Genomic DNA, 23,704 nt, shown 5'->3' with positions numbered 1-23,704 from the left:
CTCGCCCCTCCTCACCCTCGCCCCCTCCTCCCCCTCTCCCCCTCATGGCCCCTCCCCTCCCCTCCGTGCCCCCAAGTCCCACCACATGTTCCCTATCACCTCCCCTCCCCCCCTCATTTCTACCCCCTAACCGCCTTGCCCCTTGCACCCTTCACCCCCCCATTACCCCTTGTCCCCGTGCCCTATTCCCCTTAGCAGTCACTGCCCCCCACCTGCCCCCCCCACCTGCCCCTCTTACCCCCATTCCAAAAAGAAGTATTTTCGATTTGCATTTTTTATTGAAAATCGTAAAAGGTGACAATATGCTTCGTTACCTGCCTACGTAACCTTAATCACTTTACACGTGAGGTAATTTGTGTCGTTTTCAATATTCTTGGTAAGTCGATTTGTGTTTCAGTGTGTCTGTATCATTGAGATTACTTCAGTGTTGTGTTGTATTGTGATCACTCTGGCGTTTCAGTGTTGTGTTGTGTGATCTTACCTGTATAAAACTGGACGAACATTAAAGGTGATCATCTCATATAGGAAACGACAAGCTTGATTTAATGAAAGATTCAATATTGTGCGTTAATCAAAATATTTTAGGTGTATAAAATAGTTAATATTAATGCCATAACATACATACATACATACATACATACATACATACATACATACATACATTTTATGAAAGTGTATTAATTTTAAGTGAACTAGATGGCCGAAAGAGCCCGTCACTCCTCCACTTACTGTGTGTGGTAAGGTAAAGGCGTAATAATCACTGAACCATTTACAAATGCTAATGAGCTCTGGGGAACCATGAGTTAAGTCTAGACTGTAATATGCTACCACTCTGGCCATCACTTGCTTGGGTAATGACTACAGCTCTTGTGCGAACGGACAACGGCAAGGCAAAATGCTTATTACACAACAATAAGTTATTCTATATAGGATATTTGTGTTGGGCGGAATGAGGCCACCACACCACACCATGCCACACCACGCCACACCACACCACACCACGCCACACCACGCCACACCACACCACTCCACACCACGCCACACTACGCCACACACAGGTCTTGTCTTTATCAAACGCAAAATTATTTATGAGAATCTTCCTGATGACAATTTTGTATAAATATAAATTCGTTTTAATAATAATAATAATAATAATAATAATAATAATAATAATAATAATAATAAAGTAATAAGGATAATAATAATCTTTCAGGAGAATAATATTGAGGAAAATTAATGACAAAACTAAGATATGAGAAATAATAATAATAATAATAATAATAATAATAATAATAATAATAATAAAGTAATAAGGATAATAATAATCTTTCAGGAGAATAATATTGAGGAAAATTAATGACAAAACTAAGATATGAAAGAGTGTTAGGATATAATATATAAGGTGTTGTACAGTACCTGGCAGCTTGCACACCTGGCCTGTAATAAACACCACCTCAGGTGTAATGTGTCTCTCGTGTCATTAAAGGTGAAGCTGCATTGTTAAAAATCCGATTTTCAAAGTTTAAATTCAGGAGCTCGCTGCCTCAGGGTGGTGAATAGTGAATCTTGGATCAGCGGGCGCCCGGGTTTAAACTTTGAAAATCGGATTTTAAACTGTGTAGTTTCTTTCAAGATGCAAGAGACGGTCTGTGACCATTGAAGAAGTTCATAAATGGGGAGACGTGTTAGTGGGCCGGGCCTCGAGTACAACTTAAGAGATAACTTGATGGTGGAGGGCGAGGTGTGAGTTCCCAGTGAGACAAGATTAGAACTTTTTAAAACTTGATTTGTAAATGAAATATGGATGTGAAATATTCTATGTTTTTGTTTTGTTTTTGTTTCAGTGTTTATGTTTACTGACGAACACCAGACACAATGCATTAAACACGATGCTTAATGTATACACAATACACACAAGCATACACACGCATTAAAGCCAACACATACACGAGGAAGCATACACACAACGCTATATACACACAGTTGTATGCAAATACAGAGGTTAACACCCGCAGACAGACACAGACAACGCAGCTGAATCACTACAGCAGAAATACGTTTAGTGTAAATCCAAAACTGGAAACCGTACCAAGAAAGAAGTTGTCCCAATATCGTGCATGAGGGAGGGTGGGGGGAGACGCTACCTGTGTTCCTTGATCATGTACCAGGACCCAGGTGGCTCATCTACAAGCATATCCTTAATTGTTTCTCTCGTGGGGGAAATCTGCTCTCGCTCTTGTCTTGTTGCCAATGTGTCAGGGAGATTTGCCTTGCTCTTGGATCATTGGTAATGGCTATTCTGTCATTTTTTTCCCCTTTGTGAATGTTATATTGTCATGATGTATTTTCCCTCCCTATTGAAGGATGGTGACTAACTTACACACACACACACACACACACACACACACACACACACACACACACACACACACACACACACAAAATATATCTCAGACTTGTCGGTATAAAGGCGAAAGTGGAGAGAGAGAAAGAGAGAGAGAAAGAGAGAGAGAGAGAGAGGTAAAAGCTAGGTGAACACTGTATCACTCTATAATTAACCTGCCACCAGCATGACTCAAGGCACACCAGGTAAAACACACACACACACACACACACACACACACACACACACACACACACACACACACACACACACACACACACACACACAAACACTTTTAAACACGTATTAAAACACATCTAACATGGTGACGACACTTGTGAGGTTTAAATGACTGTCTGTCTCGTCTGCTGAGGCCTGACATAGGTGACTGAAGACCGTGACTGAAGACCGTGGCTGAAGACCAATAAAGTCCCTAACTAAAGACCATGACTAAAGACCATAACTAAAGACCCTGACTGACCTAGACGACATTGAGAGTGGATGGCGGAAGACAAACGAACATTCGATAATATTATTGTTGAGTGAACTTCCTTGTGTTAACGAGCATAGCGGTGGTAACGAGCATAGCGGTGGTAACGAGCCTAGTGGTGGTAACGAGCATAGCGGTGGTAACGAGCACAGCGGTGGTAATAGCTGTTGCAACACGAATAATAACAGTAATAATATTGATCTTAATAATAATAGTTCTGCCATTAATAGTAATAAGAGTTATTACAGTAAGTGCGGTGTCAACAATGATGATAATTATTTGAAGAGCAATAGTAATAACGATAATAATAACATTAATAACAGTGATAATAATGATAATGATAACAATAATAACATTAATAATAACAATAATAATCAGTGATCCCACAAACACCCCTAAAAAATAATAATAATAACACAACAACAACAACTAACAATAACAACAACAATAACAATAACAACAATAAACACCATAATTACAACAACACAAATTACAATAATGAACCATAAACAAAATATAATTAAATCCCCAGGTCAACTACACTGCCACATAACGTAATCATCGGTTAAATTAAATCCGGATAAATTTCATTCCTCTAATGGCCTCCACGCGTTGCCTAAATGATGTGACTCGATAGCACATCACTCACGGGACCTCATTAACATAACCCGGATTAAGTTCCATACATTATATAAGTATTTCTCTATGTATACTTAATGAGATATTTTGGTCTTTAAATCTGCTTGTATGAATAGATTTGCATGTATACATAGATCTACATGTATACATAGATCTACATGTATACATAGATCTACATGTATACATAGATCTACATGTATACATAGATCTACATGTATACATAAATCTGTTCATATGAATAGATTTCCATTAGTTAAATAACATGACCTCGGTCCAGAGATTGACAGGCAGTATTTAGATCCATAAATTATCCTGACTCCCAATTTATCCAACTAAAGTGATACATATATAACTATAATTCACTTATTATAGGGATTTTTTCTGTTATAGGTGTATTATCTATTATTATAAACGGTGTATAATGATGTATAATTGTGGTTAGGTATAAATGACTTTGACGGTATGGATAGATTGGATTATATAATGAAAAAACAACAGGAAAGGATTATTCTGTATTCGGATGGTGGAGGTCAGTGGTTGGCCGTGGGTGGGGAGTTTCTTGGCCTGCAGTGTGTTTGTGGTGGTGTTACCGGCTGTATCGTGTTGCAATGTGCTTTGCAGCTGCAGTGTATCTTAACCCCTCAGCGTGTGTGTGTGTGTGTGTGTGTGTGTGTGTGTGTATATGTATGTGTGTGTGTGTTGCAGTGCTTCAGGCACCTGCATCATCTCTCAGCCTCTCCCCACCCCCTCCTCCTCCCCCCTCCTCTCCCCCCTTCTTCCATTTCTCTCTTTCCCACCTCCTCCTTCTCTACTCTTTCTTCCTTTCCGCCTCCTTCCTTCCTCCTCCATTATTACCTCCCCTCTTTTCTTACCCCCTCCCGCCCTCCCCCTGCTGCATCACTCCCCCTCTCTCCTTCACCTGCTACATTTAAATCATGTCCAGTGCTTCTTCTTGTGCTTCTTTGCGTCTTGTGTTGCTTCAATGCGTTTCGTGATAAAGTGTTTCATTGCTTCGGGGTTTAAGTGCTTCACTTCGTCTGAGGCAAAAGGGCTTCATGTACCTCGGTCTAAAGTGCTTCAGTGCATCTCAGTGTAAAGTGCTCAAGTCCATCTGAGTCTAAATTGATTCAGTGCTTCTGGGGTCTAAAGTGCTTCAGCGTGTCTGGAGTTTAAGCGGTACCATCCATCTTGTGAACGGTGAGCTGGGACTGTGCTCCATATATCTCTCGTAATGAAATATACGATACTCAACAAGTGCCCCGATAGATGGCGCCTCTTGATGCTCGGGTGATTTACTGTTATTGTTGTTATTATTATTGCTGACGACATGTTTATTACCTCTCTCTCTCTCTCTCTCTCTCTCTCTCTCTCTCTCTCTCTCTCTCTCTCTCTCTCTCTCTCTCTCTCTCTCTCTCTCTCTCTCTCTCTCTCTCAACTTTACTACCCGTGTTAATATACAAAATAGAGCAAGGGACTTAACCTAAACCTTGCTTGCAGATAATTACACACAAACGTTCGATAAAGTAAGCTTGAATATAATTATCATGCCGTGTTTATAAGTGAGGTTTAAGTAGTTTGTGATAGTTTAGTGGCCGCTGGTAAAGAGTGGGTGTGTTAAGTGGTGGTGTAGGAGGGTGTGTGGGTGTGTGGGAGGTGGGCGGTGGGTTTTGGTTGGTTGGGCGGAGTGGATATTTTTTTTTTTATAGTAAAAATAAAATGGACATTATTTGGTTATACATGATGATATACTGGATGACTATGAACAATTGTATGTGTACGTGTATGTGTATGTGTACGTGTTTGTGTGTGCACCTTCACCTGGTCTAACCCCCTCACTCCCTTGTCTTTTTCCTTTGGGGTTAGTTTAGGTTAGGTGAGAATTGTAGTTTTTGTTCCACCTCTGCCAACAACTTCGAAGGATCTGAAAACCAAGATATATGACGCAGTTAGAAGCAGCAGACACACACACACACACACACACACACACACACACACACACACACACACACACACACGGATGATGAATTACAAAATATTAAAGTATTTGTTGTTGGTGAATCAATCAAGTGAAAAGTGAATTATTGCATTTTTATCTCAGTTGTCTCGTGGTGGGTGGGTGGGTGGGTTGATAGGTGGGTGGGTGGGTGTTAAGGTCTAATACTTTATAGGTACTGATGTTTTTAGTGTTGTAGGGCTGACACTTGATATTGTGGTGCTGACATTTTTGATTGTTGTAGGTGCTGACACTTAAAACTCAAGGATACGAATGACCCTCTTCCTCCCCCCCTTTCACCCCTAACCTCCCCCACATCACCCCAACCTCCCCCACATCACCCCATCCTCCCCCACAGATGAAAAATAGGTCACTTCCTCGCCTACAAGCGTTACCTCAGACTTTAATCCTAACCTTGCTTGACCTTATTTTACACCCAGCCACCCACCCACCTCTCTCACTTCAAAAAGGTCAATTAATCGACTACAGGTGCCAGGGGTAGGGTAATTAACAAACTACAATAACAACAACGTGTGGTAATCACCTCTTAAGTACACTGGGCTTTATCTTGTTACATAACTACAACTAGGAATGATTTTTTTCTTGATTTTGTTCGTAATTCCATCAAGGTGTCGTAAGTTCTGTGGTGTGAATGAGGATTATTATGGTGGACTGTACTGCAGGTGTTGTCGCAGTTATATTGTAAAAAAAACCAGTCAGTCTAGAGTTATCTTGTAAAAAACAGTCAGTCTACAGTTATCTTGTAAAAAACAGTCAGTCTAGAGTTATCTTGTAAAAAAACAGTCAGTCTACAGTTATCTTGTAAAAAACAGTCAGTCTAGAGTTATCTTGTAAAAAACAGTCAGTCTAGAACGTTATAACAAGTAGAATCTTAAAATAGCCTCAGTTTACATCGGAGCTCGGTAAGCCTGAGGATTTTTCTGTAGTCACACTCAACCTGCAGACTCTCACCACTACCCCACCAACACCACTACATCATCACCACTACCATCACCACCCTCCTCCCCTCCACTCCCTCTACCACCCTCCTCCCCTTCACTCCCTCTACCACCCTCCTCCCCTTCACTCCCTCTACCACCCTCCTCCCCTTCACTCCCTCTTCTACCCCCATCCTCTTCCCTAATTCTTCTACTACCCTCTTCCCCCGTTCCGTCTTCCAACCATCCCCCTATTCCACCTCCCTTCCACGCACCTTCTTATGTCCTCCCCTCTCCTCCCCACTCCCTCTCTCCTCCCCACTCCCTCTATTCCACTCCTCCCTCCCCTAACTACCTCTCCCACCAACCCCTCCCCTCTCCTCCCCCTCTCCTATTCCCTCCTCTCCCCTAACTACCTCTGCCACCAACCCCACTCCCCTCTCTTCCCCACTCCCCCATCTCCCCACTCCTCCTATTCCTCCTCTCCCCTAACTACCTCTGCTACCAATCCCTCTCCTCTCCTCCCCTCCTTTCATCTCCCCACTCCTCTCCCCTAACTACCCACACCCTCCCACTTGACAAATATTCTGCACTGTTTCACCGATATATACAAAATTCCAGCCTTTAATCCTGACCACACACTCTATGAGACTATTCTGCCGTTTAATTGCAGATTCGCCATTGAAAAAAAAGTATCTCGATATTAATTAGCAATATGAGGTTTAGGGTTGAAAATTTAATCTAGCGGAACCTTACCGTTTGAGGACTGAATTTATATATCTGGTCTGTAATGTAGAGGACAGCTTTAACTCACTCCACGACCGACTTTACGCATCATATCTCTTCCTCATGGTAAGTCACAGAGTGTGTTTACTTATTCAGAGAGAGAGGAGAGGGAGGGAGAGAGAGAGAAGAGAGAGGCAGAGGGAGAGAGGGAGAGAGGGAGAGAACAAAATAAAAAGGTGTTTGTTGATGTTTCTAAAGACAACATTCCCTAAATTACCCAGAAGCGAATCGGAAACTTCTCAACTGGTCTTCCTTCCTTCCTTCCTTCCTTTCTTCCTTCCTTCCTCTGTCAGATATGGTTGGTTCGACAGTGAAACCTTTATATAACAGGCTCCTTCTCTCTCTCTAAATATAATCCGTTAAATAGGGGTTTCATATCTAACGGACCCTCGATATAACGTACTTTCATCTATGTAGTTCATTAAATAGAGGTTTCACTGTTCTTGTTGTATGCTGAGTGAGAGAGTAATAAGAGACCAAAGAAATAAGATAAAGGAAAAAAATAAGTAAGTCTACGTGTTTACTTATTTTTCTACAACTCGTTATAACTGACTCGGAAACCTCCCAACTCGGCATATCTTCAACTCGGCATATCCTTCAACTCGGCATATCCTTCAACTCGGCATATCTTAACTCGGCATATCCTTCAACTCGGCATATCTTTCAACTCGGCATATCCTTCAACTCGGCATATCCTTCAACTCGGCATATCCTTCAACTCGGCATATCTTTCAACCTCCTCAACTCGGCATATCCTTCAACTCGGCATATGCTTCAACTCGGCATATCCTTCAACTCGGCATATCCTTCAACTCGGCATATCCTTCAACTCGGCATATCCTTCACAGCCTTCAACTATTCTTCAATAGCTCCTTCAACTCGGCATATCTTCCTTCCGCTATCATGAATTGTTATCTTTTATCATCTATTTTTTTAACGGCTTCCCACACAACCATGGCCCTTCTTGTGACTCATTAAAGCGAGAGTTTGTGTTTCATTTACAGCCACGGGCGACGGTAGACCAGTCCCTCAGAGCTCTCAGTGGCTAGTGTTAGTTGATGGGTCAGCTGATAGTATCCGATCAGCTTCACTCTTGATAGTTCATATGTTTAGTTCTTTAATAATAAAACCGGGTTATTATTACCTGCACTAGTCCTAAATTGAGATGATGATTCAGGCCTTGACATCTGAGCAATAAGATTACGAGAACTATAGGTGTATCCTGCACTCTAGCACCTGAAGGTTACCTGTGATTGATTGGTTGGTTGATTGACTGAGTGATTGATTGATTGATTGATTGATTGATTGATTGATTGACTGAGTGATTGATTGAGTGAGTGATTGATTGATTGGTTGGTTGGTTGATTGTTGGTTACCTGTGATGAACGTAACACCCACACACTGACATATCAAACTAAAACTCATAACCTTGATAAGATTTACATATTGTATGACCTAAAGAGACGATACATACAGGTATTGTTGACTCACATGATGTTAAATTCCAACTTATGGTTCACCTGATGATGATTAGTCCCTCTCACCTGATTAGTCCCTCTCACCTGATGATTAGTCCCTCTCACCTGATTAGTCCCTCTCACCTGATTAGTCCTCTCACCACCTGATTAGTCCCTCTCACCTGATGATGATTAGTCCCTCCTGATTTAGTCCCTCTCACTGATGATGATTAGTCCCTCTCACCTGATGATGATTAGTCCCCTCACCTGATGATGATTAGTCCTCACCTGATGATGATTAGTCCCCTCACCTGATGATGATTAGTCCCTCTCACCTGATGATGATTAGTCCCCCTCACCTGATGATTAACCTCAGCGGTATTACACGTCCTCAGAACATGGAGGTGGGGTAGTGTGTGTGTGTGTGTACCGGCGTGTGTGTACATGAGTGTGTGTACCAGTGTGTGTACCAGTGTGTGTACCAGTGTGTGTGTGTACGGGAGTGTGTTTACGGGAGTGTGTGTGTACCTGAGTGTGTGTACCAGTGTGTGTGTGCCAGGGTGTGTACTAGAATGTGTGTGTGCAGGTGTGTGTACTAGAGTGTGTTTACCAGGTGTGTACTAGGTGTGTGTGTACCAGGTGTGTGTACTAGAGTGTGTTTGTTCCCTTCTTACAAGTGCAGGTCAGGTCTGTTTGGGTGGTTGGTAGGTGACACAGTCAAGGTAAATAGTGATGGCAGGTTGTCAAGCGTCGTATATTCAATAGTATACAGGGACTAATGTATTCGAGAGAGGTGGCAGGGCAGGTTAGGTTAGGTTAGGTTAGGTTTGAGTGAATAATTCATTACTCATCGTAGTGTCAAAACAACCATTCCAGTTTAAGATTTCTCTGAGACAGACCAGAAGCTTATGTAATTATGCCCTTACTGTTGGGGGGATAATTATAAGACTTTAGGAGGATAATTATAAGACTTTTTTAAATTAGGTTCTCCCGGTGTTGTATTTCCCGTTGGCTCACATTAAATGTTTTAGGGGTGGGGGGCGGAGGATCTCGCACATTTGCTCTGGTAGAAGTCAACAGCTCCCGTGTGAATAAACCCGAAGCTTCGAAATGGGTTCAGGATTTATACAGGAACCCGAACTCTTCATCGACTTTCAAATGAAGCTACTGCTGCTCTTAGTCGGTACCGGGAAAGGAAAAAACAAAATCCAGCTCTCGAATCGTGCATCAAATTCTGGCAAATGGGGAAGTAAATCAGGGGTTTACTTCCCGCCATTAAATATATTTCTAGTTGTGCCATTAACATCCACTCGGACCAGACATATCCTGCCAGTGAAGTTGTTAGTAGTGTGACTAGTTCCTGCCGTCTATGTTGTGGTGGGACGAGACTGACTCACTAAAAGAAATATATTTATGGTAGAGAGACAGAGAGAATGACGGGAGAGACAGAGAGCATGACGGGAGAGACAGAGTGTATGACAGAGAGACAGAGTGTATGACGGGAGAGACAGAGAGCATGACGGGAGACAGAGAGCATGACGAGAGAGACAGAGCATGACGAGACAGAGAGCATGACGGAGAGACAGAGAGCATGACGGGAGAGACAGAGAGCATGACAGGAGAGACAGAGAGCATGACAGGAGAGAGACAGAGAGCATGACAGGAGAGACAGAGAGCATGACAGGAAGACAGAGCATGACGGGAGACACAGAGAATGACAGGAGAGACAGAGGCATGACAGGAGAGACAGAGGCATGACAGGAGACAGAGAGGCATGACAGAAGAGACAGAGAGCATGACGAGAGACAGAGAGCATGACAGGAGAGACAGAGAGCATGACGAGAGACAGAGCATGACAGGAGGACAGAGAGCATGACAGGAGAGACAGAGAGCATGACAGGAGAGACAGAGAGGCATGACGAGAGACAGAGAGCATGACGAGAGACAGAGAGACATGACAGGAGAGACAGAGAGCATGACAGGAGAGACAGAGAGCATGAGAGACAGAGAGCATGACGAGAGACAGAGAGCATGACAGGAGAGACAGAGAGAGCATGAGAGACAGAGAGCAGAAGACAGAGCATGACAGAAGAGACAGAGTGCATGACGGGAGAGACAGAGAGCATGACAGGAGAGACAGAGAGCATGACAGGAGAGACAGAGTGCATGACGAGAGAGAGACAGAGAGCATGACAGGAGACAGAGAGCATGACAGGAGAGACAGAGAGAATGACGAGAGAGACAGAGCATGACAGAGAGACAGAGCATGACAGGAGAGACAGAGATGACGAGGAACAGAGAGCATGACAGGAGACAGAGAGCATGACAGGAGAGACAGAGAGCATGACAGGAGAGACAGAGAACATGACAGGAGAGACAGAGTGCATGACGGGATAGACAGAGAACATGACGGGGAGACAGACAGGGCAGCTGTTAGTAGTAGACAGACACATTACGGATACACTGATGATTTTTTTGTCTTTCCTCTCCTGACTTGGCTGATGGATGTTGTGTTGAAGTGATGGTTAATACAGTACAGGTCACCCCCCCCCCAGGACACTTATAATCATCATAATTACGGTATCATTGTGTTATATCATTTTTGTTTTCATACTGATATTATTATTTCATCATAATATTGTTTAACCGTCGGTGTCAGAGTTGTTGTTGTTGTTGTTGTTGTTGTTGTTGTTGTTGTTGTTGTTGTTTGTTGTTGTTGTTGTTTGTTGTTGTTGTTGTTTGTTTTGTTGTTGTTTTTGTTGTTGTTGTTGTTGTTGTTGTTTGTTTATTTGTTGTTGTTGTTGTTGTTGTTGTTGTTGTTGTTGTTGTTGTTGTTGTTGTTGTTGTTGTTGTTGTTGTTGTTGTTGTTGTTGTTGTTGTTGTTGTTGTTGTTGTTGTTGTTGTTGTTGTTGTTGTTGTTGTTGTTGTTGTTGTTGTTGTTGTTGTTGTTGTTGTTGTTGTTGTTGTTGTTGTTGTTGTTGTTGTTGTTGTTGTTGTTGTTGTTGTTGTTGTTGTTGTTGTTGTTGTTGTTGTTGTTGTTGTTGTTGTTGTTTGTTTTTATTCATCCTCTCTAAACCATACTATATTTTGTCTTCTCATTAAACCACGTAATTTAATCAGTTAACACCATTTGGCAAAAGTAATCTAATTATACAGTAATCAAAGTATTTCTGTGTTAATCGTTTTTGTTATTTGGTAAAGAATTGTTAGTCGACTTAGCAAATTATTGTTAGTGTTATGGTGTTGTTAATGTAGGTGTTAAAGTCATAGATATTTAATACAACTTTATATTGATATGAAACAAAATTAATTAACTCTGAACACCTGAGAAGTTCTGAGTGAATATTTGTTATTTTTATGTTACTTCCTCTCCCTGCTATTACTGAGGGTGAGTGGGGGAGTAAGGGGTGGGGTTAAGAGGTAGGGGTGGAGGTAAGGGTAGAGGTGGGGTTAAGGGGTGGGGGTGGGGTTAGGGGTAAGGGGGTGAAGGTAAGGGGTGAGGGTGGGGTTAAGGGGTCAGTGTGAAGATAACATAAACCCCCACAACGACCTGGCTTCTTTGACCACAACACGACCTAACGACCACAACACTGCACAACACGAACACAACACGACCACAACACGATACAACACGAACAACACGACCACAACACGAACACAACACGACCACAACACGAACACAACACGACCACAACACGACCACAACGACCGCAACACGACCTGCAACACGACTACAACACGACTACAACACGACCACAACACGAACACAACACGACCACAACACGACCACAACACGACCACAACACGAACACAACACGACCACAACACGACCACAACACGACTACAACACGACCACAACACGACCACAACACGACTACAACACGACCACAACACGAACACAACACGACCACAACACGACCACAACACGAACACAACACCACCACAACACCACCACAACACCACCACAACTACCACACAACACGACCACAACTACACCACAACACAACAAGGTGAGAATGACACAGTGGTGGTGGGTCAGGACGTGAAAATGACATAAGTTATCGTCAATAATTCCGAAGGTGTTGGTATGTGTCGGTATGTGTTGGTATGTGTTGGTATGTGTCGGTATGTGTTGGTATGTGTTGGTATGACTGGTGTGTTGAAGACGTTACTCCTGAGATGTGAAATTTGATATTCATTCGTGGACTTGGTGTGAGGTATGTGTCGGTATGTGTCGGTATGTGTCGGTATGTGTCGGTATGTGTTGGTATGTGTCGGTATGTGTCGGTGAATGAGATACTGGTTGGAATTGACTCTCAGATGTTCAAGGAAGTGGAACATATTGTTATTCCTGGTGATTTAACTGAAGAGAACTAGATTGTTTGATCGGTAAGTTAAGATGACAGCCAAGTTAGAGTTGAGTTAAGAGCGAAGTAGTGTTGTAGTCTACAGGAATAACTGAGAGTGAAACAAACTGATACTCGAACTGACCAGAGGAGAGAGGAGAGAGAGAGAGAGAGAGAGAGAGAGAGAGAGAGAGAGAGAGAGAGAGAGAGGCTGGGTGGATGTGAGGCAGTGGTGGAGGCGGATAGAGGAAGAAGGATGTGGTGGTGGGATGGTAACGTGGATGATGAGAGGAGGTGTGAGGTGAGCACTTTATTCTTGTGAGGGAATGATGGGGTGAGTGGAGGGGGTAATGAGGGGATGGGATAAGGGGAGATGAGGGGAGTAAGGGATGGGATAATGTAACGATAGAAGATGCAGGAGCTGGGAGAGATGAGGGGAGGAGGATGATGGTGGTGTTAGTAGTTGTCGAAGGAGGTGGTGAGGTGGTGGTGGTGGTGGTGTGGTGGTGGTGGTGGTGGGGTGGGTGGGGGGTGGTGGGTGGTGGTGGTGGTGGTGGGGTGGTGTGGTGGGTGGTGGTGGGTAGTGGTTGGTTGGTGGTGGTGTGTGGTGGGTGGTGGGGTGGTGGTGGTGGTGGTGGTGGGGGTAGTGGTGGTGGTGGTGGTGGGGGGTGGTGGTGGTGGTGGTGTGGTGGTGGGTGGTGGTGGGTGGTGGGTGGTGGTGGTGGTGGGGGTGGTGGTGGTGGTGGTGGTGGTGGTGGTGGTGGTGGTGTGGTGTGGGGTGGGGTGGTGGTGGTGGTGGTGGGGGTGGTGTGTGGGGTGGTGGTGGGTGGTGGTGGTGGTGGTGGTGTGGTGGTGGGTGGTGGTGGTGGTGGTGGGGGTGGTGGTGGTGGTGGTGGTGGTGGTGGTGGGGTGGTGGGGGTGGTGGTGGTGGTGGTGGTGGTGGGTGGGTGGTGGTGGTGGTGGTGGTGGTGGTGGGTGGTGATGGTGGTGGTGGTGGTGGTGGTGGTGGTGGTGGTGGTGGGTGGTGGTGGTGGGGTGGGGTAGGTGGTGGTGGTGGTGTGGGTGGTGGTGGTGGTGGTGGTGGGTGGTGGTGGTGGTGGTGGTGGTGGTGGTGGTGGTGACCCAGTCAGAGGATTAAGGAGGATGACAGAGGCTTGTAGGAGGGAAGGAGGGAGGGAGAGGTAGGGAAGGAGGGAGGAGAGGTAGGGAGGAGGAGGAAATATCATTTTGAAGACTGAGGGTGCACTAGAGAGTGAGGGGATGATGATTGAGGTATCGTTGATGAAGGAAGGAGAGAGGGGGGGATTGGAGAAGAGAGGAGGAGATGAAGGAGAGGAGGGCAATAGAGATGAATAGTGAGGGAGAGGGAGAGGGAGTTTTTTATTTCATTTTATTTTTTCTTGTCCATCACCCAAGGATTTGTTACCTACTGAAGGATATATACATTTACTCTCGGCATCATCATTAAGGGAGGAACTTGTTGCCGGTGATAACCAGCGCGATTTTTTTTTTTGAGATGAGAGAGAGATTAAATTGTGTGTGTGTGTGTGTGTGTGTGTGTGTGTGTGTGTGTGTGTGTGTGTGTGTCTGTGTGTGTGTGTGTGTGTAATTTACCATAACATATAAAATTAAAACATTAAAACAAACATTGACTTAAAACAAACTAACCTGTAAATTAATAGACGATAACCACCACAAATTTGTACAATACGTCACCATTACCAACCAAACATTAACCACACACCATTAACCACACACCATTCCTCATATTTTTCCACACAACTACATCTTTTTAACCTAACTTACACCATTATAACGTAATATAATAGTTCCTGAAAAGTTTAAAAATAGATGTTGAAATAATTTTAATCTTTCGTCAAATATTAATGAAAATGAAACAAGGCCATTAGGCAGTGTGTGAGCTGGGGGACAGTATTTGAGTAATTACGGAAATTTCATATAGAGTTGGCCCGCCCGCCTGACAGCATAACAATGTAAACTTTATTATCCTGTAGCAGCCTCGTCAGTTGACAAATATGAAATAACTTATGATGCCACCACAATTATCCGTCGCCATGGAGATAGCAAACACACACACACACACACACGTACACACACACACACACACACACACACACACACACGGTTTTATGATATTGTGTGTGTGTGTGTGTGCGGGAAGGATGAAACAAGAGAGAGAGAGAGAGAGAGAGAGAGAGAGAGAGAGCAGTAAGTATGTTAAGAAGATTGACAAAGAATTGACCAAAGCTTCGTTAGTGCCTAGAGCTGATGGTACGTGTGTCCGGCAATAACAAATAACAAAAAACTCCCTCGGCACAGAAAAACACCGTCTACTGGATCAGTTCATCAGTAGGGGCAGATATTGGACTCACTAACGTAATCAAAAAGAATAAATAAAATGGATAACACATTTCCCTGATTTTCCTCGCTTGTGATATGAGAAAGAAGGGGAAGGGAGAGAGAAGAGGAGAGGGAGAGAGGAAGAGAAGGAGAGGGAAGGGGAGGGAGAGAGAGAAGAGGAGAGGAGGAGGAAGAGAGAGAAGGAGAGGAAGGGGAAGGAGAGGAGGAGGAGAGGAGAGAAGAGAGAAGGAGAGGGGAGGGGAGGAGAGAGAAGAGAGGGGAGAGAGGAAGAGAGAAGGAGAGGAAGGGAGGAGAGAGGAGGAGGAGGGGGGAGAGAGGGGAGGGAGAGAGAAGGAGGAAGAGGAGGGGAGAGAGGAAGAGAGAAGGAGGAATGAAGGAGAGAGAGGAGGAGGGGAGAGGAAGGGGAGGAGAGAGAAGAGGGGGAGAGAGGGAGGGGAGGGAGAGAGAAGGAGAGGGAAGGAGGGAGAGAGAAGAGGGGGGGAGAGAGAAGAGGAGGGGAGAGAGGGAGGGGAGGGAGAGAGAAGGAGAGGGGAAGAGGAGGGGAGAGAGGAAGAGAGAAGGAGAGGGAAGGGGAAGGAGAGAGGAGAGGAGGGGGGAGAGGGGGTGGTATATTATGGGCAGGTAATATGGTTTTTTCACAGTTTACATGAAAAATTTCCAAAATACTCTGAAATGGTTTTGTGACTGCAGGGCGGGAGCGATGGTGGGCAGTGGGTATTAGTGGTGGTGGTGGTAGGCGGCGTGTGTATTAGTGGGTGGTGGTGGTGGTGGGCGGGTGTATTAGTGGGTGGTGGTGGTGGTGGTGGCGGCGGGTGTATTAGTGGTGGTGGTGGTGGTGGGCGTAGGGTGCATAGTGGGTGGTGGTGGTGGTGGTGGGCGTGGTGGGGTATTAGTGGGTGGTGGTGGTGGTGGGCGGTGGGTGTATTAGTGGGTGGTGGTGGTGGTGGTGGGCGGTGGGTGTATTAGTGGGTGGTGGTGGTGGTGGTGGTGGGCGGCGGGTGTATTAGTGGCTGGTGGTGGAACCGGTCACTTGCCAGGCGAACCACCGAGGTAACTGAACCACTAAGCTAATGTATTATTTATATCGTTTTTAACATAGATGAAATATGCAAAGTTTACGCATAGTTAAGTGTGTGAAGACGAGAGAATGTGGGAAAGAAGGCAGGAGGAAGAAAAATAGGGAAGAAATAGGCAGGTGGAAGAGAAATAGGGAAGATAATAGGCAGGTGGAAGAAAAATAGGGAAGAAATAGGCAGGTGGAAGGAAATAGGGAAGATAATAGGCAGGTGGAAGGAAATGGGGAAGAAATAGACAGGTGGAAGAAAAATAGGGACGCAAATAGGCAGGTGGAAGAAAAATAGGGAAGCAAGTAGGCAGTTGGAAGGAAATAGGGAAGATAATAGGCAGGTGGAAGGAAATGGGGAAGAAATAGACAGGTGGAAGAAAAATAGGGACGCAAATAGGCAGGTGGAAGAAAAATAGGGAAGATAATAGGCAGGTGGAAGGAAATAGGGAAGATAATAGGTATGTGGAATGGAAATAGGCAATATGAAGGGAAATCGTGAAGAAAATAAGCAGGAAGAAGGGAAATAGGGATTAAAGCAGGCAGGAAGAAGTAAAATAGGGAAGATAATAGGCAGGAGGAAGGAAAATAGTGAAGAAATGGGCAATAGGATGGAAAATAGGCACTATACAGAGAAATAGGGAAAGAAAGCAGACACGAGGAAGGAAAAAATAGGGTGATGGAATATAAACCATCTCTTCATTAAACCAAGGTGGGGGGGGGGAGGAGGGGACAACTTAAACAGGTAAAGAAGTTAATTAAATGAAGGTGAACAGCATATTATTCAGAGCAGGTGGAAAGTTCCTCTTGTCACACCTACTGGGTATTAGCCAAGACTTTAAATGGCTTTCAGAGTCACTTGTGTCGTAGTTAATGTTTGATTTGGTCACTTCTTTTCCAAGTTCGATCGAGTCATTTCCAGACTTTGGGAAAATCTGACGAAAGAGCGCTGGTTCATTTTGTCGCTGGTCTGGACACTTAACGACGCTGATGGGTAGTTAATGTGTGTGTGTTTGTATGTTTAATGACGCTGTTGGGTAGTTGATGTGTGTTTGTATGTTTAACGACGCTATTGGGTAGTTAATGTGTGTTGTATGTTTACTATAAGGAGTGTGGGATTATTATTGTTATTATTATTATTATTATTATTATTATTATTATTTTTATTATTATTATTATTATTATTATTATTATTATTATTATTATTATTATTATTGTTATTATTATTATTATTATTATTATTATTATTATTATTTTTATTATTATTATTATTATTATTATTATTATTATTATTATTATTATTATTACTTTATGAAAATATATCGAGTATTTGGTATATGTTATAAATCGACATTATTTCTCTTATGGAATAATATTTGTATAGAATTAATATCGGTTTTAGAGTTATTGGGAATTTAAATATAATTATATACTTTAAAACCTGCCAAGGAATAAGAGGAATTTTGACGACCTGAAGGTGACACAATATAAAATAGTTTACAAAATATATTCATGAAATTTTGACTTTTTATTATTTTCGAATATTCTTAACCCCAGTGGTTGTGTTAAAGCCTAAAGACAAAATGGCGTCGTGCTCTCTCTCTCTGTCTCTCTCTCTCTCTCTCTCTCTCTCTCTCTCTCTCTCTCTCTCTCTCCTCGACACACACACACAACACTCTCCCTCACTCAGACAATGGCCCCCTCTGCTCTGGTCTACATCGGTCCAGGGTTTTGGTCTCGCCCAACAACCATCCCCCTCCCTATCCTCCCCTCCACCTACCTGCCCCCTCCTCCTCCCTCCGTGCCTTAGTAGACCGAGTTTGTCGTTCTCTCTCCGGTTGGCTGCAGTGTGGGTACTTCTGTGCCGTTATTCCCTACACTGGCGTTGAGCTCTGATTTACCTTCCCCTGAACCTACAGGAACGACACACACACACACACACAGGGGGAGAGGAGGTAGTGGGAAAGGGACTAGTAAATCTTCCGTCCTTGTATTAAAATCTTTATTCCTGACAAAGATGACTCGCTGAATTTGCATGTGAATGTTGGGGACTGTTGGTGTTATACCTAGCCAGAGCATGGAAGAGGGAGAGAGAGAGAGAGAGAGAAGAAGGGAACGTTGAGAGAAATGAAAGAGAAACAGAGAGAGAAAGAATATAAATGGACGGGTAGAACGAGAAAGACAGAAGAGGTAAATATAGAAAGAGAGACATATGTAAGCAAAACACATATAAAACACACATACACCAATAGGAATCATATAGTCACACAAATAAATATATATATATAGACATGTAAACAGAAACAGAATGACAGAGATAGACAGAATGACAGACAGACAGACAGACAGTTGGTTATAAGGGAGACTACCGCAGGGGCTGGCACTAGAACATGTATTCAGTGTCACTCATATACCACCACCACCACTGACCACCACTATCACCTCCACCACCACCACTGACCACCACCACTGCACCACTACCACCACCACTACTACCACCACTGACCACCACTATCACCTCCCCACCACCACACCAGCCACCACCACTACTACCACTACCACCACCACTACTACCACCACCACTGGCCACCACTATCACCTCCACCACCACCACTGGCCACCACCACTACTGCCACTACACACACTACTACCACCACCACTGACCACCACTACTCACCACCACCACCACCACCACCACCTGACCACCACCACTACAACCACCACCACTACCACCACCACCACTATCACCTCCACCACCACCACCACTACTACCACCTACCACCACCACCACTACCACCACTACCACCACCACCACCACCACCACTATCACCTCCACCACCACCACCACTACTACCGCACCACCACCACCACCACCACCACTGACCACCACCACCACCACTACTACCACTACCACCACTACCACCACCACCACTACCACCACCACTACCACCACCACCACCACTGACCATTTACAAACTCTCCCTAATAAAGGTAAAGTTGTCTAAAAGGTGAATTTGTGACAAAACTCATCCTAGCCAAAAATCTTTAACCCAGCTATTAATAAAGACCACAACAGATGGTAAATATAAACTAATGTGTTATTCTCTACATAATAAAATATCAAAATTAAAACTACACTAAATGAAATAATTAATTTTTTCTGGTTTAATATAAATTATTATTATGATGTGTTAAGTCTTTTACGAGGAAATAATATTTTTTTTTACACTACAAGAACTCGATTGTGTCAGAACAAAGCAGAACAAAGGCATGATAAAGCACTATGATCTTTAGGTTAGGTCAGGTCAGGTCAGGTTAGGTTAGGTCAGGTCAGGTTAGGTTAGGTCAGGTCAGGTTAGGTTAAGTCAAGTCAGGTTAGGTTAGGTCAAGACTCGGTAGCCATTGAAGGTGCCATTGAGTGCCTCGACAGTATTGGAGGCTCACGAGACACACTTTTGACACCGTACATAACTGGTCAGGCTTCATCTGTGGTCATTCTTTAGCGAATGTGTCTGAAGCCTCTCTCTCTCTCTCTCTCTCTCTCTCTCTCTCTCTCTCTCTCTCTCCTATCGTCGTGTCTATCAGTAGTCAGATTGGCAATTAAGAATCTATTGTCCTTACTATCTATTTTTTGTCGTTCTGTTCATCTATCTGTGGTTGTACTGCCGTCGTTCCGTCACGCACAGGTTGTCTATTGCCTGTTGGTCTGTGCTTACCTGTGACCTTGCATACAATATTCACCTGTTCACCACCTGTCTTTATCAATATATTGCTCTTGTGATTCTTGTCCAGGTAGTGATATAAATATATACTGTATATATATAATTTTTTTAGGTAGTGGATATTTAACAATTTTTCCCCCATTTAAATATTTTTAATTAGACTTTTACTTTATACTTTAATTTGTAAATTGAGTTTGAAATTGAAATCAAATTTGAGCGTGAATGTCAACAGAATAACAGCGGCTCTTTTAAAACTTGTGTTGTGTTGTGTTGTGTGCTTTTGATTCTGAGTGATGAAATAGTTTTGTGTGACGTTAAAATACCTGTATACAAACGTGTGTGTGTGTGTGTGTGTGTGTGTTCTGTTAATAGCACTTGTATTAAAACGTGCATTTGTGTATGTGTGTGTGTTCGTGCTATATGTATGTGCGTATCTGTGTGTGTTTGTATCAGTTTGTGTGCGTTTTTGTCTTTCTGTGTGTGCATGTGTGTATAACTGCGTCTATTTGTGTGAAATCAAACTCGTGTTCGTGATTCTGTTTCCTCGCACACACACACAGACACACACACACACACACACACACACACACACACACAGACACACACACACACACACACACACACACACAGACACACACAGACACACACACACACACACACACACAGACACACACACACACACACACACACACACACACACACACACACACACACACACACACACACACACACACACACACAGACACACACACACACAGACACACACACACACACACACACACACACACACGACACACACACACACACACAGACACACACACACACACACACACACACACACACACACAGACACACACACACACACACACACACACACACAGACACACACAGACACAGACACACACACCATGTATCATGTATCAGGGTGAAACAAGAGGTTGAGGAAGACACATAAGTATTTTTCCTTCATAACTCTTGTGTTAATAATGATAAAAAAATATAACCCTCTGAAAGTTTGAAGCAAATTACACAGTTCATTGGAGGGTGATAGTGTTTGACGGTGAAAGAAGTGTGTGACGATGAAACAACAGTGAAAGACGACATAAAAATGAAAGAATAGTATTGAAAGAATGAAGAGACATATAGACAATACATAAATAACGAAAGAAATTGAAGTAACTCGATAATATAAACTGGAAAACATATACTGAAAAATACACTCATATAAACTCAGGGACGAAGGCAAGAGTTGGACAAAATAGTAGAGTTGGACAAAATCGTAATGATAGGTTAGACAAAACATTTATAGGTTCGACAAAATATTAAGATTGGTTGGCCAGTTGGACAAAATAGTAAAAATTGGGTTGAACAGTAATACGGGGAGAGTAACACGGGGGAGAGAGTAACACGGGAGAGAGTAACACGGGGAGAGAAAGAGAGTAACACGGGGGAGAGAAGTACAGGAAGTAACACGGGGAGAGAATAACACGAGGAGAAGAGTAACACAGGGAGAGAAGTAACACAGGGAGAAGAGTAACACAGGGAAGAGAAAGGAAGTAACGGGGGGAGAAAGAGTAACACGGGGAAGAGAGTAAGCCACGGGAGAGAGAGAGAGTAACACAGGAGAGAGTAACACAGGGAGAAAAGTAACACGGGGAAAGAGAGTAACACGGAGAGAGAGTAACACGGGAAGTAACACGGGAGAGAGAGTAACACGGGGAAAGAGTACACAGGGGAAAGAAGTAACACAGGGGGGAAAGGAAGTAACACGGGGAAAGAGAGTAACACGGGAGAGAGAGAGTAACACAGGAGAGAGTAACACAGGGAGAGGAAGTAACACGGGGGATTAACAGCATCGTACCAACAGTTAACATCATCATTACCAGCAGTTAACAGCATCATTACCAACAGTTAACATCATCGTACCAACAGTTAACATCATCATTACCAACAGTTAACAGCATCATTACCAACAGTTAACAGCATCATTACCAACAGTTAACAGCATCATTACCAACAGTTAACATCATCATTACCAACAGTTAACAGCATCATTACCAACAGTTAACATCATCATTACCAACAGTTAACATCATCATTACCAACAGTTAACAGCATCATTACCAACAGTTAACAGCATCATTACCAACAGTTAACAGCATCATTACCAACAGTTAACATCATCATTACCAACAGTTAACATCATCATTACCAACAGTTAACAGCATCATTACCAACAGTTAACAGCATCATTACCAACAGTTAACAGCATTACCAACAGTTAACAGCATCAAGGAGTAAGGAACCCTGACAGCAACAGCACCGCCATTACCAGGAACAGCAGCAGTAAGCGACAATAGAAACCGCACCATCACCGCCACCTTCAGGAGCGGTGATACTAAGAGAGACAGCTGCGCCACTACCACCATCAACACCACTACTACCATCACCATCACTACCACCACTACCATCATCACCATCACCACAACTACCACCACTATCACCATTACTACCACCACTACTACCATTATAACCACCATTATCACCATCACTACTACCATCACCATTAATACTCTCACCATTACGAATCATCATCATCACTACCACTACCACCACCAGTAGTAGGAACAAGAACAGCAGAACTACACTGGGTCAACATTTACCTTTGGTCTTCTCAAACTAGGTCACTCTACCACGGGGTTACCAGGTGAATCGCATTTCTCCATACCTAAACCCCGTAAATACTTCACTATTTGTCTTAGGTAACTCTTCCTTTAATCACGTACAGGTATATATGACAATGTTTACACCTGTACCTGGGTAGACACCTTGTTCTCGTGTACCTGGAGAAAGGTGGGAATATAATGAGAACTTTGTTTTTTTTTTGTTTTTTTTTGGTTTAAAGCACACGGGTATGTTTTTCTTTTATTTATTTTTATAACGTCACATGTAGAGGGTTTCTCACTTCACTTGATTTTTTTTATTTTAATGTTTGAGTTAAATTATTGTGGGAAAATGGAGACAGAACAGGTGACCACAACAGGAACTTATTCTCGTTAGTTGTAAGTCAATGTTTGGCCTGACAACACACCGGTAAAGTCGACTGAATTTATACCGATATTATAAAATAAAAGAAAAACAATAAAGTGATTGATAATTTTAGGCACCGTTCGAAATCATCCGAGGCGAACCGGAACCAGCGCGAATGAACCGGTTGGCGCGAGACTCCGGTTGCCGAGTGAACCGGGCAGAGGCAGCCGCGTGACTGAGCCGAGCTAGGGAGTGCCAGGCAGAGAGGCACCTCCCGAGCCACACAGTTGCCAGCGTCTGCCACCTGCCCAGGGCGAGGCCGGACACCCAGGCCGCGGCAGACTCACGTGTATGAGGGATGTTACGTATGGCAGATCTAAACAATGAACGGATGCTCATACACTCATACGTGTTCCCTCCTAACACACACACACACACACACACACACACACACACACACACACTGATTGCTATA

General features: G+C 43.6%; 1 protein-coding gene across 1 annotated transcript in view; it reads right to left on the bottom strand.

Moving 5' to 3' along the window:
- LOC121878090 (protein O-mannosyl-transferase TMTC1-like) overlaps nt 1-23,482 on the bottom strand; it is a 130,796-nt gene extending 107,314 nt beyond the window's left edge. Inside the window, exon 1 of the mRNA XM_042384082.1 lies at nt 23,367-23,482. The gene's annotated coding sequence lies outside the window, so the exon portion shown is untranslated. The remainder of the gene's footprint in view (nt 1-23,366) is intronic.
- Nucleotides 23,483-23,704: the final 222 nt, after the last annotated feature.

The sequence above is a fragment of the Homarus americanus genome, unplaced genomic scaffold (genome assembly GCF_018991925.1).
Source record: "Homarus americanus isolate GMGI-L3 unplaced genomic scaffold, GMGI_Hamer_2.0 scaffold45562, whole genome shotgun sequence".
Taxonomy (NCBI): Eukaryota; Metazoa; Arthropoda; class Malacostraca; order Decapoda; family Nephropidae; genus Homarus; species Homarus americanus.
Note: the sequence above shows the minus strand (reverse complement) of the source record. Positions and strands in the feature narration are given on the sequence as shown.